The sequence below is a fragment of the Jaculus jaculus genome, chromosome 12, assembly GCF_020740685.1.
Source record: "Jaculus jaculus isolate mJacJac1 chromosome 12, mJacJac1.mat.Y.cur, whole genome shotgun sequence".
NCBI lineage: Eukaryota > Metazoa > Chordata > Mammalia > Rodentia > Dipodidae > Jaculus > Jaculus jaculus.
The window spans coordinates 43,480,770-43,499,406 of record NC_059113.1 but is presented as its reverse complement, the minus strand read 5'-3'; positions in this window follow the sequence as shown (position 1 = coordinate 43,499,406).

Genomic DNA, 18,637 nt, shown 5'->3' with positions numbered 1-18,637 from the left:
ACTCCCATAGCACAGTGGCAGCCTGGTTCATCCCTTTATACTTCTCTTTCTCCAACAGCTCACTGTCAGAAAATCTGCCCAACCTTGCCAATGCCTTAAGCAACTTCTTCAGAGAAGGGAACTTCCTTTCCTAGGGACCCTCACCTATATTATTCTGCGGCGCCAAAAAGAAATCAAAGCCAACATTCCTGATTCAAGTGTAGGAATAGTTATCATTTTTGGTATAGCAACCAAAGATTTAATCCACCTAAAATGTACATGTTAGGTTTTAGGGGAAAATAGGATTTGAGAGAGAAAGAGAGATGAATACAGATCCTCCCTTAGGCAAGAGGGACACTAACAGCAAGATGGACTATGATGTTAAGCTTCAGCCTGCCAAAGGAAAGTAAAAGCTGGAAAAGCAATAGAAGATGACATCTAATGTTCTTCTATGGTTTCCACGCACATGCACACAGGTTCCCCTCATCTGTACAGATACATGCATATACCACATGCACCTATGTATACACACACACACACACACACACACACACGCACACATACACACAAAGAAGAATGAAGCTCATTCCCTATCTTTTACTGGGTATAAGTGAGGGTGCACACAGTGGTAGTACCTTTCATATATGCACTAGTATATGAAGGTAACATACTTTGAACAGCACATGGGAAGTTAATGTTGTCAAGATGTCTTAAAATAAAGTATCTATCTCACTTCGCTACTCTGGATTGACAGCATCACTCCTGTTTCCGTTAGGGCCCTGGCTTTGTAGAGTTTCATTATGTCCCATACAGGATGAAGATCATAGAGTCTCATCCATACAAACAGGTTCCATTATGTCCCATATAGGGTGAGAGTCACAGAACCCCAGCCATACATATGTGCTACATTATCTCCCACAGAGAAGGTAAGGCACAAACTTTATCCATTTGCATGGGTCCCTTTATGTCTCACAAAACATGTGAGTAACACCATCTAATCTTGATCCTCATGGGTTCTATACAGGTTGTCACAGACCCTATCCATAAACATGGGTCCCATCATGTCCCATTCAGGATATGGGCCACAGACCCTACATACACAAGTCCCATCATTTCCCACACAGGATATTGCCCTTTAGTATTCACAATGTTTGAAAGCCCATGCTATCAGTACTTGTTTTCCTTCTGTGAGCATAGGACCATGCCTACTGTTTTTACCTCATCTTCCTGCCTTCCTATCTCTACTACTGTCAATCTCCAGGAGGTTCTCCAATTGCGAAACTGCTGCTTTAAATCTTTGCTCCTGTTCTTCACTGATTTCATGAGCAATTTAAATGTGATTTTCTTTCTCTTTGCATGTCTTATTCATAACTGATATGTAAGTTTTTAAAGCAAAGTGTATTATTGTTTTGAATATATTCTAGATGTCTAGTCAACTTATGCAAGTATTCAATTCTTTTTATGGTTATGTGGAGAATTGTATATGGGCTCATCATACTCACATTGAGATGATCTAAGAAAATATCTCAAAATGGTAAATTGACAGCAAGAAAGAATTTTAATATCATATCTACCACCTTGGCATAGTTATGAAAAATGAATGTTCAATCTTCAGGTGTGAAAGAATTTTGGAAATGAGGCGTAGAAAAATGAAAACAACTATGGCACATGTTGTCTGAGTTTGGAAGGCATTTTGATTAATGCCACACTATTTAAAAGAAAAAAAAAAAGTTGTTCAGCAAATACAGGAAGCCAACAAGAAGCATGTCCATTTTCACATGCTGCAGTGCAAACAGACTTACTCTGCAAAATCCAAGTTAAATAAAACAGTTTTCTTCCTCACAGAATAAAAAAGGCTTTGCAAGTTGATAGTTAGGAATTATTTATTCTGTTGGTCCATGCTGAGCATGTTGCCTTGAATAAATTTGACACTGAGAAAAATGTTTCTTTTCTTTGGAGTTGTAGATAAATACTTGAAGTGAAGAGAAAGCAAGTTGTCTTTCTCATTTTAAAGACATTTAGTTTCTCATTAGGTCTGTAAGGTACTCTATGCTCCTGACATGTATCTATCACTGACCCAGAGAACCATGGCAGGTCAGAAATAACAAAACTGTCCCTTAAAAAAAAATCAACCCGGGGTACAGCTTTCCCTTTGCAGTTACCTCAAAATGTACCAAGCATACAGAAAGCTTTTCCCTGTGGATTCTGAGCTGTAGAAGAAAACTGCAAAATATAAAAGGGAAGCTAAGTGAGCAAAAGATAAAGTAGAGACCACTGAGGTCTCCACCTTCAGTGCTCTTTCATCTTCTGGTGCACTGTGGGACAGGGTGCCATGTGCAATACAGCATTCCAAGAGAGAAGAGCCCAACCATTAATCCCTTGACCTGGGCATTCAGGAATAGAAGTACCAAATGAAATGGAAAGCCAAGACCCAAATTACAGCAATTGTACAAAGTGAATGTGACTCCATAAGGTTTACCATAAGGAAAATGTGAACAAACACAAGACAAGGCAGGATATGAAAATCAAAATATGATGCATGTTTCACCTCTCACATGTCCTCCTAGGCTGTCTTCTCCAGCTATCTTTGAGAGAAGCCCTACAGTCTCATTCTCTGTCCCTCTCTCTCTGAATATATGTATATATGTATGTATATACATACATAATATTTAATATGTAATATACATTTATATATTAGTATATAATATATTGTGATGTATTTTAATATATAATATATAAATATTTATTGTCATTATATAATAATCAATTAATTATAGGAAGAAACATTTTCATGAAGTCTGTACATGTTTGTTTTGCTAAATAAAATGTGTTTCTGGAGCAGAGGGGCTGATGTACAACTGGACAGAATACCTGACTGTCTAGAATGTCACCCCTGACATGGACACAGGTATATGTGTCTGTACTAGCTAGAGGGATAAAAGGACATGTCCACCATAGGATCTCACACTATGGCTCTTCCAGCCCCTCCTCTCCATTGAGGGTCCTGCTTAGTTTGAGAATATAGCACTAAGGCAGGATACACATGTGGAATGGCCTGAAGCAGTTTGTCCAGCTTCAGAAAGTATAGTAAGCAATAGTGTATTCAGGAAAGAAAGGTTGAGATTAGTAGGAAAGGAATGCACTTATTATAGTCAGACATCTCTAAGCATTTTGGGAGATGGGAGCTTCCGGTGACTGGTATCATTTCAACAGAAATGAAATTCAACAGAAGAGTGTTTAAGGAAAAAATGGTACCTGGAGCTCCACAAAGACTGACTTCCACTTCTCTGTCCTTGCAGCCTCCCTAACTCCTTAACCCAATATAAAGTACATACATGCAAGCACTGAACATTAATTGGCATATACAGGTATTAGCAAACTTGTAACAAACATGGCACATGTAACTTTGCTAAAATACTTGCATGTGTGACTGTATTTATATCCATGCATTTATGTGTGTAGGTGTATGGGTGTTTGTGTGCCTATGTCCCCATGTATCTGTGTGCCCATATATGTTCCTGTATGCCACCATGGATTTATGTGTCTTGTGTATGTGTCCTGTGAACCTGTATGTACCTATGGAAATTATATAACAAGATCCATGATTTAAAATGGAAATACAGCTGCCTAAATATGTCTGCTCCTAACCTATCTTGAATAAATTGTTTGACATCTCCTGACTCTTTCTCAAATGAGGACATGGTGTCTTCGCTCTAGATCACAGAGGAAAAGTAATGTGTTTTCATAAACTATCAGTCCATTAACTCTCCTGATCAAAGCAGCTATGGAATGCCATTTTAAACTCTACAGCAATTAAAAATATTCATATACTTGTAATTATCAATTATTATATATATAATTATAAATTATGATACATATCATTATCAATTACTATACCTAAGAAGTCTGTTTAGTTTTAAATTTTGAATTATGTTTAATGTGCTTATTAGTTTCTTAAAGTAGGAGTGCCAAGTTGAATCAATGAATTATTACACCTTGTAATTGGTGAATATTCCTGCTTACTATTAAGTATATTAATTAACTGACCATCTTTCACCTGGGTGCTGACCTCAGAATTACTAAATGAAAATTTGAGGGCTGATGCATGGGGGGTGTGAGTGTGCATGTATGTGCAAGTGTGTGTATGTGTGTGTGTATAAAACTTACTTTAGCTTTCACACACCTTCAATACACTCAGAATTATCCATTGCTATTCAGAACAAACATGCCTTCTTGTTTGGCAAGATTGCCTCTCAAAATGTCAAACCTATTAATTTTGTATTACATTTTCTGTCTTAAAATGTAGCATGTTGTCCCTGTAAATTTGTACACTTTCCTGTTTATTCCTGAGAAAAGTTCTTCTTCAAATATGGACATGCATAAATCTCATTATTGAAATTCTTTTCCACTTTATAACAACTGTAGCTCTGTGTGAACTGCTTGTATCCCTTCACCTGAGCATCTATTTCTTAAATATTCCTGCTTAAAGTTCTTGTCCAACATTCCTACCCTGTCCACATGAGGTTCTCCCCACATTTGGGCAGTGCTCCTTTTGCACAAGAAGCAAATAATCAGGTAATTTTAATATGACCTGAGCAGGGTTCCAGCAGAGACAGATAAAACCAATCTCTGGAAGTGGGGTGTAGCACTCTGAACCACTAACAATACGTTTGTAAGATACTGGATGAATTGAGGTTTCTGTAGACAGTTCTTGCTGCGTGGTGTAAAAGCCATCGGTCCATCACAGTGTGTTCAGCAGAAGGTGACTATATGGTTTTCCAGATCCCTCCTTGAGTGTCATTCCTGCTGTTTTCTGCTCATCAAGCTGTGTGGTACACCTGCCCAAAGACAAAACAGCTTACTAGACACTAGAAGGCAGTGTTTCCTGTGCATGTGTATCTATTACAGCGCATCTCCAGTATCACCTTTAGTACTAGTTTGTCAACTACTCTCCAGGACCGTTGTTGACAAATAACAAAGAGGCTCTCAGTAGGTGGGGCTGGATGAAGTCAGTGGGTGGAGTTTGAGGGCAGGTAGAATCAGTGGGTAGAGCCAGAGTCAGGGCCCTGGGGGATGAGGGCTACCCACTTTCTGTTAGAGCTGCCTTTAACCTGACCCCACATGCCATGAGGTGCTCTTAGCCACCTCATTGCCATGTGTATTACAGCCTCTCTGTAAACTTTCTTATCGACTCGCATGCCTCTAATTTGGGAACAAACATTATTGAACTTATTCCTTTCTCCTCTACTACATTCGAATCAAATAGTTTTTGAGTCTATGGTTTCTAAGTATTACTTACATAAGACCCACCTTAGAAACCATTCAAAAGGCTTAAACTAGATCCAGACTGGAAATTCTGATGAAATTCTAGAAGGAGTACAAACAAAAATTAACACTCTTCAGATGATCCCTGCATAATTTGGCTTTGCATCCTATCTTTTAGTGCTTTGCCACAGACACACTTCAAAATTAAAAACCCAATGCATTATTTTCTGGACAATTAAGCCATAAAATTATTATTCTGTATACAAGTATACTTCCCCTTTGATATAGGGTAAATACCTATTTTACCATGCTAACATATTTAATGAATTTCTTAATATTCTTTTTCTATTTTTAATTAATATTTTTGGTTATCATATAATATAATGTAACATGATGGCATTATCATAGATTATAAATGCATTTTCCTTTATATGACCCTCTCAACCCTACCTTTTTCCAGTTCCTTCTCCCCTTTGACTGGTCTACTCCTCCCAAAACATGCTGCCTTTGCTTTGATGTCACTTGTATTCCATCGCCCTCTCTCACTCATCCTTCCCCACACCATTTAGAGCTATTCCTTCTCAGCAATCCTTAATTTCCTATGGCAGCACAAATTTATGTTGACCATGGATGTCATATGGGATCAAGTACCTAATGATTGCTTGTAGATGTGATGCAGCTTTCTAAAGAGCCTAATCAAGAATACCACATATAGGCTAAAAATGTGAATGTATAACTTATATTTATATACAATATAATACATATTATACATCTTTATATTTTACATATAATATAGTCATGTGAGTTATATACAAACTGTTAGGTAGTGAAAATGGAAATATTGATGTTCAAAATAAATTTACTCATACAGCCTAAAATAATCTACAATTAACACAAATGCTAATGTGTTGTTTCATAATTTATTGGTAATTAAAAGCAAGTTTCAATATGAAAAAGATCCAAATATATGTTAATGAGCATAATAGATCACCTACTTTAAGGGATTTTGATGCCAGCAGAAATAGAATATGTTGACAAATGTTTTAAACAGAAAAGGCCAAAATATTAAGTTGACAGCATTCCAATTCTACTCTCATCCTGTGGAGGACATGCTCACTTAAAGGAAATAGGAAGGCATGTACTTGTTATATAAATGTCAACTGAGGGCAAAACCAGGGGATTGGCTTATTATATTAATATCTGTTGATATTATAATATCTATTATGTCCTATACTGATGAGTGCAGAGTTCTTTACATGTCTTAAGAGCTGCAGTTGAGACTTTATTTTCACAATCTGAATTTCAAAGCCAAGCATCAAGCACCTTCATACCACTTTTCTCTCTGTGTCCTTTGCTGCTCTCCCCTGGGACATGGGTGTATGCACTGGTAATAGTTGGCCATGGAGCCTCCCCAGTAGCTGAACCTCTTAGAGACCAGCAGAGGAGTGGATTGGCATTAACTCTTACTTTCTATGGAAGGAAGACCAACTTGGCCACTACCCTGTCATATAAAAAAAAATTTATGTTGACCATGGATGTCATTGGCAATTGTCTCAGAGAAGGGTACTAAGGGCTCATCTTGGCTGTGGCTTTGGTGAGATTATTACCCTACCAAGGACAATACTAAATGCTGACAAAGACAGAGAGTCCCAAGGACAGCAAGCCTGGAAAACAGGGCTGAATATGTACTTTGAGGCCAGCAGTTGCCTTATTTCCTACTAAAGCATATTCTTCCATGTAAACCCAAAGCTCATCAATTTGGTTAGACCAGCTGGCCAGTTTGCCCTAGGAATCCCCTTCTTCTGACTCTTGTGCACTGAGATTACAGGCAGGTGATCACATCCACCCAATATGTACCTGGGTGGGAGTTTCTAGACTCCTGTCCTTATGCTTATGTTGTAAGCACTTCATCCACTGAGAAATCTTCCCAACTCCAAGTTTTAACATCTTGGAAATGTTTTGCATTGATTCTGTGCCAATTGCTTTCTCACCTGTTTCTTTTACCTTTGGCCTCTGCCTCCATTTCTATGTGACATTTAGAACTTTTGTGTGTGATTCACCTGCAGTGGTATCAGTGACATTTAAAAATGAGTTTGTGTGCTAGAATTAAGTGTGTGGTCCAAGAGGTAAGTCAACAGGCAAAGCAGCACAGGCTATGTGAGTCTGAAGCTTATAAATAATTCTGCCTTAAGAAATGGTCTATGTCCAAGGATCATAGATTGGCTGGTACTTGACTCCCTCTAGCAGCCTGATTGTAAATTCTGGATGCCCTAATGTTACTGCACAGGGGAGAGTTTTGCACATACAATAACATTCAATAACTCCTGCAATTGCTGGTAGGTGGTTTCTTGGCAGCAGCCATGCAAAGGTGCAGAGGCTCCCGGGAACCCTTAAGTTCCCATTTTCATACCATACCCATGTACAACATTCTAAAGGGATATATAGTGTAACAATGCAGAATGCAGTGAAACCATAGCATGGCAGCAGAGAGGTGGCATGGTCCTCAGGCTTTGTGTTGTACAGACAAGGACTTGAGTTTTTGTTCTGCTATTCCATATTCACTTTATGTTTGGAGGCTTCTTATACAAAGCAAGAAGAGAGCAGGAGACTGACAAGTGTGGCTGCAGCATGTTATATTCTGGATATGACAAATCCATTACACCCATAGACTCACAGCAGTTGGAGTTTCCTATATGTGGCTGAGCCTGTAGATATCTCAGCATTAATGAGGGAGGGGCCCATGACACACCACACCTCCAGGAGTACAGAGCAGAAACTGATGACTTCTGGGAGAGGAGAAATTTTCCCTTTGGGGGGTTAGCTGCTGGTGTGTGGTACAAGTAAATATTAAACATTTGATTTCCACAAATTTAAGGTGTTTTCTTTCTTTTTTTTTTTTTTTTTTTTTTTGGTTTTTCGAGGTATGGGGTCTCAATCTAGCTCAGGCTCACCTGGAATTCACTATGGAGTCTCAGGCTGGCCTTGAACTTACGGTGATCCTCCTACCTCTGCCTCCTGAGTGCTGGGATTAAAGGCATGCACCACCATGCCTGGATTTTAGGTATTTTTAAACTTACCATGAACTTAGGTTTATTTTGTTTTTGTTTTTGTTTTTGTAGTTATGGACATACTCAGTATGTAAACAGCACATGTTGGTACCACCCTGTCCCTCATACTTGGCCCCCTCCCTCCAAAGGAACCCTCCTCATTGGGGATACAGGTCATCCCTATGGGGATTGTGGGTCATGCATCATGGAGGCAGTTGTCCCTTGGTGCATTTAAGGGAAACTAGTACTCATGACTATGGGCCCCCACCCAATCCATGTAATGGTTGAATCCTTACCAAGCCTTTTGGCCACTGACTCCATATACTCTTCTTCAGTCAGGATTTTGCAGTCTCCCATTGAGATAAGTAGGGCTCCAGTGTTGGTTGTGTGGTTTCTGTGATGTTGTTACCATATCACAGTGGACTGAGCTCACAAAGATGTTATTATCCAAAAGGGCTCATATCAGTAATTTGTCAAAACAATGGAGTGGTATAGAGTGGGAGCCAGAGAGGTTTCCACTTAGAATGTTCCCACATTATGGCATGGGAAGGTGGGTCATCCTGCTTCAGTGAGGCATGTTCATCTGTTCTTAAAGGGACTTACAACAGAAATGCTAGCACAAGTCCTTCTTATATTTACATTTCAGGGATTTACATGGTCTATAGTTGGATCTTATTTCAAGATTTAAAACAGATTTTAAATATTCATATAAAGACTTCCTGTCTTTACATAGTTATTGTACATTTTTTTGAAATTTTGAGTGGTAGGTTTCTGATAAGTATACTTATCCCCATTAATCTCCTGTGATTGTCTCATTAGTTCATAGCATGATAATCTGAGTTACAATGGTGATATTAATTGATTGTTATACTGATAATGTATCATTCATGCTGCTTTTTTGAACAGTAATGCTAGATTTAAAAACATGACTCCACTTATTAAAATGAGACTGCATACACAAAATCAAATAGAAAATAGTTTAAATAAAAGTCTATGAAATCAACTATGGGTTTAGTTTTCTTTGTTCTTTTCTCCTGGGAAAACATGTTTCCTTACCAAATGTTCTTCATTATTGATTCTTGTTCCCAACAAGTGACTTTTGATGACATGGATTATAACATAATAGCAATGAGCAGTATAAGTAGCTTTGTTCATCTGGAATATTCAAATAATCTCAGTGAAAGTTCATGTGACCATCATTTCAAAGCTGAAACTTTATATCACTATCATTTTCTGCTTTCCACACTATATTCAAGGTATATTGCCGTGTGTGTGTATATGTGTGTGTCTGTGTGTGTGTTTTGCATTCATGTGGAGGCCAAAGGAAACTGGCTGTTTTCTCAAGGAACAGTCTCCACCAGTTTTTCAGACTTGGTCTTTCTTTGGCTTGGAGTTCCTCATTAGGCTAGATCAGAAATCCTGCTGTATCTGTCTTCCCAGCACTGGGATTACAGGAAAACTGCCTCCACAGTCAGTGTGTTATATGAGAACTGGGTGTCAAACTCAGTTCCTCCAGCATGCTCAGCCAACATCTTAACTACTAAGCAATTTCCCCAGCCCCATATATTTGAATGTTTTAAGGCAGATCTGAAGCATAATCACAAGACACAGTTGGTGATTGAAGTGAGATTCGGAAGAGATTTCCCACATGATCATGGACTTTCAGACTGGCTGCATACTCAGTGCTTCCAGAGAGAGGGAACTTTCAGATGAAACGAGTAGAAAAAATGTAAGGTATGAGGCACAGGAAGCACACTGAGGGAAGACAAAAGGCCTTGGATGTGAAAGGTATAGTCAAAAATAAGTGATGTAGGGACATTGGGAGAGAGGCAGAGGCAGGCTGTGATTCTGATGACTACCAGTGCTGAGGAGGAACTTAGACAGGCCTAAGCAGGCTTGGAGGCCACTAAGAAAGGAACCTTCCCTCAGGATCACCTTTGGCCACACTTCTTTCCCTGGTAAAGAGAAGAGGATAAACATATCTGAGCTTTGATGAGGAAAAAGCAATATCCACCTTGTCAACAGATGAGAATTTTAGTTTACTTCTCTCCTGGATGGAGACAAGTATAAAGTACCCAATACATAAACTAACACTCACTAAAGAGTAAATCTAATAGATCCTGCCAATTACTTAGCCAAGAGCCCACCTCTCACCTAAAGGCTTTCTAAGAAGGAGGGAGGAATTGTTGTACCTTTCAAGACATCATGTTCTTTAACCTGCAGAAGCCACTTGACTACATGCCAGCTATCTTCTCAGCTAAGCCTGCCTGCATCTCTGAGTTCTAACTCCAAATTCCCAGGAATGCTTACCCAGCCACTCTAGGGTTTCTCACTATTTCTCTGAAGACATGCCCACCATTCCCCAGCCACATGCAGCTGCTTGCCAATCACCATTGTTAAATCTGCCCACTTTTTGGATTTTTACATGACTTTCTCTCTTTTCATTATTCATCTCCCTCTTCCCACAGTTTATGAGATTATGGTTTAACTTCTTTATGATTTTTTTCTCTTAAATGCTAATAAAGTTGCCCTCAAGCTGTCTTTTGAGTCCTTACTAAAATTCTTTCATTAACCCAACTAAGAACCATGAAAAGGAAGACCGGTTCCCTGAGAGAAACTCTGCTGACTAAAGGATAAACCAGAATGTAGAGCTGGAGAATGGAGGGCAGGTGGCATCGGGGTGGGGTGTGCACTGCTGCTAAGACCCCAAAAAGAAGAGGTGAATGGAATAAGTGTGGGAGAAAGAGGTCTGAACTGCCAGGTGACATGGAGAATGTAGCAATGGAGACAGCCTTAGGCAAGAGTGGAGTGGAAACAGATGAGACCATGGAGGGAATTGGAAGCATTCTCCTCAGAAGAGTCTTCTGTTTTCTTAAACCCAAAGCCAGTCCACCAGCCAAGAGAATGTGTACTGGGAAATGTTCAGACTGCTTCAACTCATGTTAGGATCACTTGCCACCAATAAAATCCATTGTACATATAAAGATCTTGTAAATGAATTTCCATGAACATTTGTAGAAACATCTAGACGTGTTCTTAAGGAACAAAGACCCTCAAGAGTCCAGTGATATCATAGAGATCCTTGTATTCAACTCCTACGTTGAAGTCACTATTTAGTATGCAGCAGAAGTGAGCAAAGAAGAGGTTTTACTTTTTCTTAGAGACTAGAAATGGCATAACTTAGTAAATAAGCAACTTTGCATTAAGTTATTTCTTTATGCATTCAATGCAATGATTTTTAAAACCCAATGTGTCAGATTTTCAAAATTTATATAATCCTAATTTAGAAAACTTTAATGTACAAATGTGACTTTCTCACTTCATGTCAGTATGTTCACAGCTCTTTTCCACCAGCATTTGTCTTTTGCCCTCAACAACTTTATTTTGAATTCCACAAGTACCGCCTACTCTTTGTCTCACTTTAAGAAAACCTTCCCACCACCCAGAACCTATTTTTCCATGTGATTCTGTGAGCTAATATGAGGATAAAATATAAAGATTGTCTAAACAGTATTCATGATCCTGACTGATGCTTAAGGGATTAAAAATAAATGCTTGATTCAGTCATCTTTTGATGCATGAGCCAGGTCTATTATATCTGCCCATGATCCTGGAGTCAACAATGGTTATTGGCCAAATGGAACCCTGTGTTCAAGTATAGTGCCATTATGAGCAGAGACTGTTAAGGTCAAGGTCATAAGTGCAGGAAGATGTGACCATTGGAGGCCTTCATACCTGAAACTCATAGTCTGTTCTTTCTCTTTTGATCCTGGATGATTGAATAGTGTGGGCCTTCAATGTCTCTAAACACTAAACACATGCACTTGTCAACAATGTTTTTATTCACCTTTTTAGTTATTAACACTACTATAAATTCTATATTTTTTATAAATGTGAAATATGCTTAGCACTGTCTGGCATAGATTATTATTTATTATAACTCAATATTTACCTTCTACTTACTCTTTATTGTACATTACATTAAAAAGATTATTAAGGGAGTATATTTTCTTTATAATTTCTATATCATATTACTCTTTTTAAGCAAGGTGTGATGGTATATATTTGTGTTCCCAATACTTAGAAGCTCCAGTAGGACAGCTCCAAATCTGAGGCCAACATGAGCTATATAGCAAATTCCAGGCCAGCATGTTCCACATAACATGGCCTTGTTTCAAAAATGAGAACAAAAAGTACAGTTTTTTTTTCCTTAAGTCCATAGACCCTCCCTTCCTGAGCAGGTCCTATAAATGTTAATTCTGAAAAACCAGGGAAGATGACAAGGTTGAATAATGAAAGAGCACATCTATCAAACACAGTGATATGAGTTAACTAAATGAGTGTCTTTTGACAAGATAAACCTCGCAAGCCTGTTGTCTTATGCATAACTTGTAACAGTGATCCTACCTAACTGCATGAATGTTGGCTGTGGTGTGGGAAAGCATTCTGAATGCAGTTAGTTGCTGTAAAATGGAAGTTTCCACTTCATACCTGATTTTTGTTTTTATTCCACTAGCTAGCTTTCCTTGACTGTGCACACCAAGCTAACTGGTTAAGGACCATAGACAGAAATACTCACTAGTCTTCTTGTTACACACTGTGACATTATGTATAAAACATGTCATGTGTGCCTTGCTGTAAGGTGAACCCATGCAGATAGGATCCATTCCTTTATTTTTGTATCTGAAAGGATAGCACAGTAATAAGTACATAGACCTGTCCATGCATGGTCTATGTACACAGAGCCCTACTGGAACCAGATTCCTCCATCAAACAAGCAGTTTGTTAATGAACTAGGCCTATACGAGGTAATGGAAGCTTAGTCATGGATGGAGGAACTATGAAAGAGAATGTAACTAAAACAAAAAAAAAAAACTATGGTTTTGTGTAATTTATAATTTAGTCTTAGCTTGGTGTGGTGATTCACATCTGTAATCTCACGACTTGAGAGGCTGAAGCAGATGGATTGGTATAAGTTCATGACAAGCCTGGACTACATATTAAGTTCCAGGCCAATCTAGACTGAAGAGTAAGACTTTGTCTCAAAAATTTAAAAATAAAATTTACTTTTCAATATAGAGACATTCATTTTTTAAATGAAGTCTTTGATTTTAGTAATACAAAAATGGCTATCATATATATATGCATATGGTTTACTGTCCTTGTCAAATACTAATCACTTATGTATAAAACTATACTTATCCTCATAAGTATATTGATGTGCAGAGTATTATTTAAATCTTAAAGATGCATGTTGCAGACAGGTTTGCATTGCTGGTAGAAATCACCAAACCAAGAGCAGCTTGTGGGAAAAAGAGTTTTATTTTGGCTCACATACTCAAGGGGAAGCTCCACAATGGCAGGGGAAAATGACAGTATGAGCAGAGGATGGAAAGCACCCTGAGGCCCACATATGATAGACAACAGAAACAGTAGAGTGTGCCAAACACTGGCATGGGGAAACTGGCTATAACACCCATAAGACCACCCCCAACAATACACCCCTTCCAGGAGGAATTAATTCCCAAATCTTTATCAGCTAGGAACCTAGAATTCAGAACACCTAAGGTTATGGGAGACACCTGAATCAAACCACTACATTCTGCCTCTTGCCCCCATGAACTGACAACCATACATGATGTAAAATGCAATGCATTCATCCAACTTTAAAAGTCCCCATAGTTTTTATCAATCCCAATGGCTTTCAAACATCCCCATAATCTAACTGAGCCATAATACAGAAAAAATAAAAATAAAATCCCCAAACAAACCATAATGGCACAGAATAAACATTCATACTACAGGACATGGCATTGGGCATGACAAATAAATATTCAACCAATACAAGATTGAAAATAACCACAGAAAACATCAAACTCTGTAGCTTCAAGTCCAACAACTCTAGTCAAGTCCAATAATTCTAACCAGCAACAACTCCCTGGAGTTCCAGTTCCACTCCTCTAGCTATGCTACCCACAGTCCTGGGAAACTTCATCCAGAGCTGGCACCTTTCCTTGGCAACCATCTCATAGACTTAGCATCTCCACTGGGTCTCCACTGCAACCCACGGTCCATCCTCATGGCTCCATGGGGTCCCCATGCAGACATCCAGCAAACCTGCTTCACACTGCCTATGGCCATTTCCAAAACACAAGACCATGTTGCAAACACAATGACCCTCTCTTTCTTGCATTTTTCCACAATACTAGGTATGGTGCCAATTTGTTAATCCAGGGGTGAATAAAGCAGACTTTGAAGAACAGGATACTTCTTGAGCACTCAAGCCCCTTCAAAAGAGTCTACATTCTTCCTTTTGCCCCAATGCAGGTCAGATGGCCCAATCTCAAAGGTTTTAATCTCCCAATTGCAGCTGAACAGGCAGCAGTTTCAGCCTAAACATTTCTTTCAGTGCCATATCCCTGTGCTGACACGAGTTTATTTCTATACAAAACAACCCTGCACAACTTCTCAGGACATGGGCATAACAACAAGCTTTTCACACAAACTGCCTCTGGCCCAGTCCAAGCAAAGCTCTTTCTCATCCTCATAAGCCAAGCCTCATAGTCCATAGTTCTTACTACATTGAGGTCTTTTTACTCTGACCAGAATAGTCCATCAAGCTGTGCTTAGAGCACTGCAAGGCATCTCTTAATGCCAAGGTTACAAATCCTTCCACATTCCTCTTGAAAATCAGTTCCAAAAGGCCAAAGCCAAACAGTCAAGTCTCAACCACCAACCCCACTCTATGTACCACTTTACTGTTGTAGTCAGGTTCATAATGCTGGTAGAAAACACCCAACCAAGAGTAGCTTATGGGAAAAAGAGGTTTATTTTGGCTTATTGGCTCAAGGAGAAGCTCCACGGTGGCAGGAGGAAAACAATGGCATGAGCCGAGGGTGGAAATTACCCCCTTGCCCACATAACATGGAGAACAGGAAGAGAACAGTGTTCCAAACACTAGCATAAGAAAACTGGCCATAAAACCCATAAACCATCTCGCAACAATACACTCCATCCAGGAGGCATTAATTTCCAAATCTCCATCAGCTGGGAATCTAGCATTCAGAACACCTAAGTTTATGAGGGACACCTGAATCAAACCACCACAATGCATTCATCCACCCATTCTTCCAACAATTATAAGTCCATATCAACCAAGTATCTATCATACCTCTTACTTCCCTGTCCATCTTTCTATCCATCCATTTATTGACCAATCCATCAGCCCATCAGCCCATTCCAACCTAACTAAATATCCATCCATCAGTGCACCTCAGCCATCCATCTGCTCATCAATGCACTCATCCATCCATTCTTCCACTCATTCATCAATCCACCCACCTATCAATCTATCCCAACCATCTACCTTACCATCCATCTACTCATCCATTCATGCACTTAATTATTTAGCAAATAACTTTGAATTGTAAAACTTTGTGACAATGTTTGTCCCACACTTTGAGAATGCAGCATCAAAAATGGGTATAAATTTCTTTGTTAATTAGACCATAGCAAATATAATAACTTGAAGAAAGATTACTAGAGAGAATTAGAGGAGACTGTCCTGTAATCCACCAACATAATAAACCATGCTCTACAGTTGGCAGCATTATCATTTCTGTATATAAATTATGGAATGTGGGATCAGAGTATACAATTGTCTCACTGCCCAATGATAGGGAGTGGCAGAGACAGACAGGATTCAAAGCATGTAACTTGCTATCAAGCTATGTGCATGTTATGTGTATACATACATGTAAATATGTTTGCTTATGTGCAAGTGTATGATTTTCAAATAAAATTGATGCAAAATTATAAGAATTATAAAGGTCCATGGGAATTTTACTTACTTCTTCCTTTTTAAAAAATATATTTAGATTACTATTGGGATAAATAGCAAGCCTTTTGTATGATAACAAATAAATGAGTGAAATTTTTTTTAGTTTTCAGTTAGTACACTGTTTTATCTATACCTGTAAATTAATATTTAAAATAAAATATATGATCAAAAATTCATTATACATGGAAGGGGAAAACATTACATAACAATTATTACAGTACTTACAACTGATCAAGAAAATTCTCACCTAAAATGAGGTTTGCCTTTGTGCCCTAGTTTAGGGGGGGGGCATCCTAAATTTAAAGAAGACTAACCTCTGAAACTTTCCTATCTACAAGTGAGTAAACTGCTTCTAAGAGCACAGCCTTGGAGGTGAGAGAGCTAACTCTTGATGCCCCCATTCCCAGTATGGGCTCGCTGCTTCTAGTAGCAGCCTGAGCGGGTGGGGGGAAGATAACTGAAGAGAAGTTTGGTTTAAGCCTTTAGTGAATCTGCTTGCAACCACTGTCACCACTGCTCTGAAGTCACTGTGGCTGTGGTTTCCTCTCTCCTCATACAGGTCCTCAGTGTCACTTTTATTGAACAGGCAAAATCCAGTAATACATAAACAAGTAATATATTGTATGAGCAAATGATAAGAAACTTTAAACCTTGGCTAATATTTAAACATTTGTTAAAGGAGAGGATTTAGGTCATGACCTGCTAGACTCTGCTCATCCAGACCACACACATTCTGATCATAAGAGCAATCACATTAAGTCCACCTGTCACCTTCAACATATCTGTAAGTCTAGTTCCTGACATATTATCTGCTATGCTATGATCAGCCCTTCTTAGGCATATATGTGTTTTCTGAGTTGAGAGTCCAACCAGGCCTCTGAAGAAAGGAACATAGAGCATCATATATGGTCAGTCAGCATCTCTAAACATTGATTGTTAATATTGGTCATCTGTGCTGTTCAGGCCAAAGGTATACCAAGGCAGAGAAGATTTAGTCACATTACTTTAAGCAGGTGGATTACACACTTGTAAGATTAAATTTAAAGCAAGTTGCAAGTGAGGAACTTAGCATCTCATAAAAATAATATTACACAAGTTAATTGTAAGGTCCATAATAAATATATATTCCAATATATTCCAATATTCCAATAAAAATATATTCCAATAGTTCTTTGCCATAGTTCATCACCATATTTCATTCCTATAGTTTATAACCACACTTTTGCATGTTCCTAAGGGCAGAATATATAAAAATTAATATGAGCTTATATGAGTGTTGAATTATTAGCCACAGCTATAAATTAAAATTCAGTATCCTTCAAATTAGTCAAATTAAGTTTTTGAGTTTCCTAAAAATAGAAATAATAATTTATCACTGCAATCTCATGTTCTTTAGTATGTGGAAGAAAATTCAATTTACATATGATAATTCAATTCATATTAACAGCTGTGCCTTGTAGGACTTTACATGTTAATTTTGGAGTAACAAAACTAGTATGCATATGAAAATAACAGTATAAAATAGATGATTATACTGGAGTTAACATCATGAGAAGAAAATAATCATTCATGCTTTTGAGAAGGTTACAGATGAGTGTTAGTTTTAAGAATGCATAATGCCAAAATATGTGCACCCTATCGAAGCAGATGAAAGAAGAAAGAGACAAGAGTTCACAAGGGGACTTTCTGGGGTGTGGTGTTGGATTAAAAGCTATGTTCATGATGCAGTGAATGAGAAGAAATGGGACAATACAGAATGTCAAATAATTCCACAGAGAGAGAAAGGTTGAATGGTAGAACATCAGTAATATCAAAGTGGATGATAGGACAGTTGCAAAGTAAAAAATAGATTCACACAGCAAAAAAAGAGCAAACAGAGCAGGTCTCCACCTGCAGGCCTCTCAGCAAGGTGAGGACACGAAGCAGAACCTCCGCCACTAGCTAAGGGAGGCAGCCACGGTGACAAGAGTATGCTATCCTTCCCAGTGGATAAATTCATAGAGATGATAGCCTCAATCCACTTGGGAGATTCAGTAAGACAATTATCCCTCATGCTTACCCAATCATCATTCAACAGGAAGTCCAAATTGTCACTCCAGAAGACTAGGAGAATTATGGCTAAACACCATCTTGAAATGGCATTACTTATCTGTTAAGAATGGACTATCCTGGCCAGGCATGATGGTGCATGCCTTTAATCCCACACTTGGGAGGTAGAGGTGGGAGGATCGCCATGAGTTCAAGGCCACCCTGAGACTACATAGTGAGTTCCAGGTCATCTTGGGCTAGAGTGAGACTGTACCTTGAAAAACCAAAAAGACAAACAAGAATGGACTATCCTGGATTATAGGGTGAGTTCTAGGTCAGCCTGTGCTAGAGTGAGGCCCTATCTTGAAAAAAGAAATACTGTTAAGAATAGATTATCTTTCTCTTTTCAGATGGTAATAACCACTGGGAGATTCAAAACTCACCAAAGGGCTGAGAAGAAGTATCAGTGGAGTTTTCA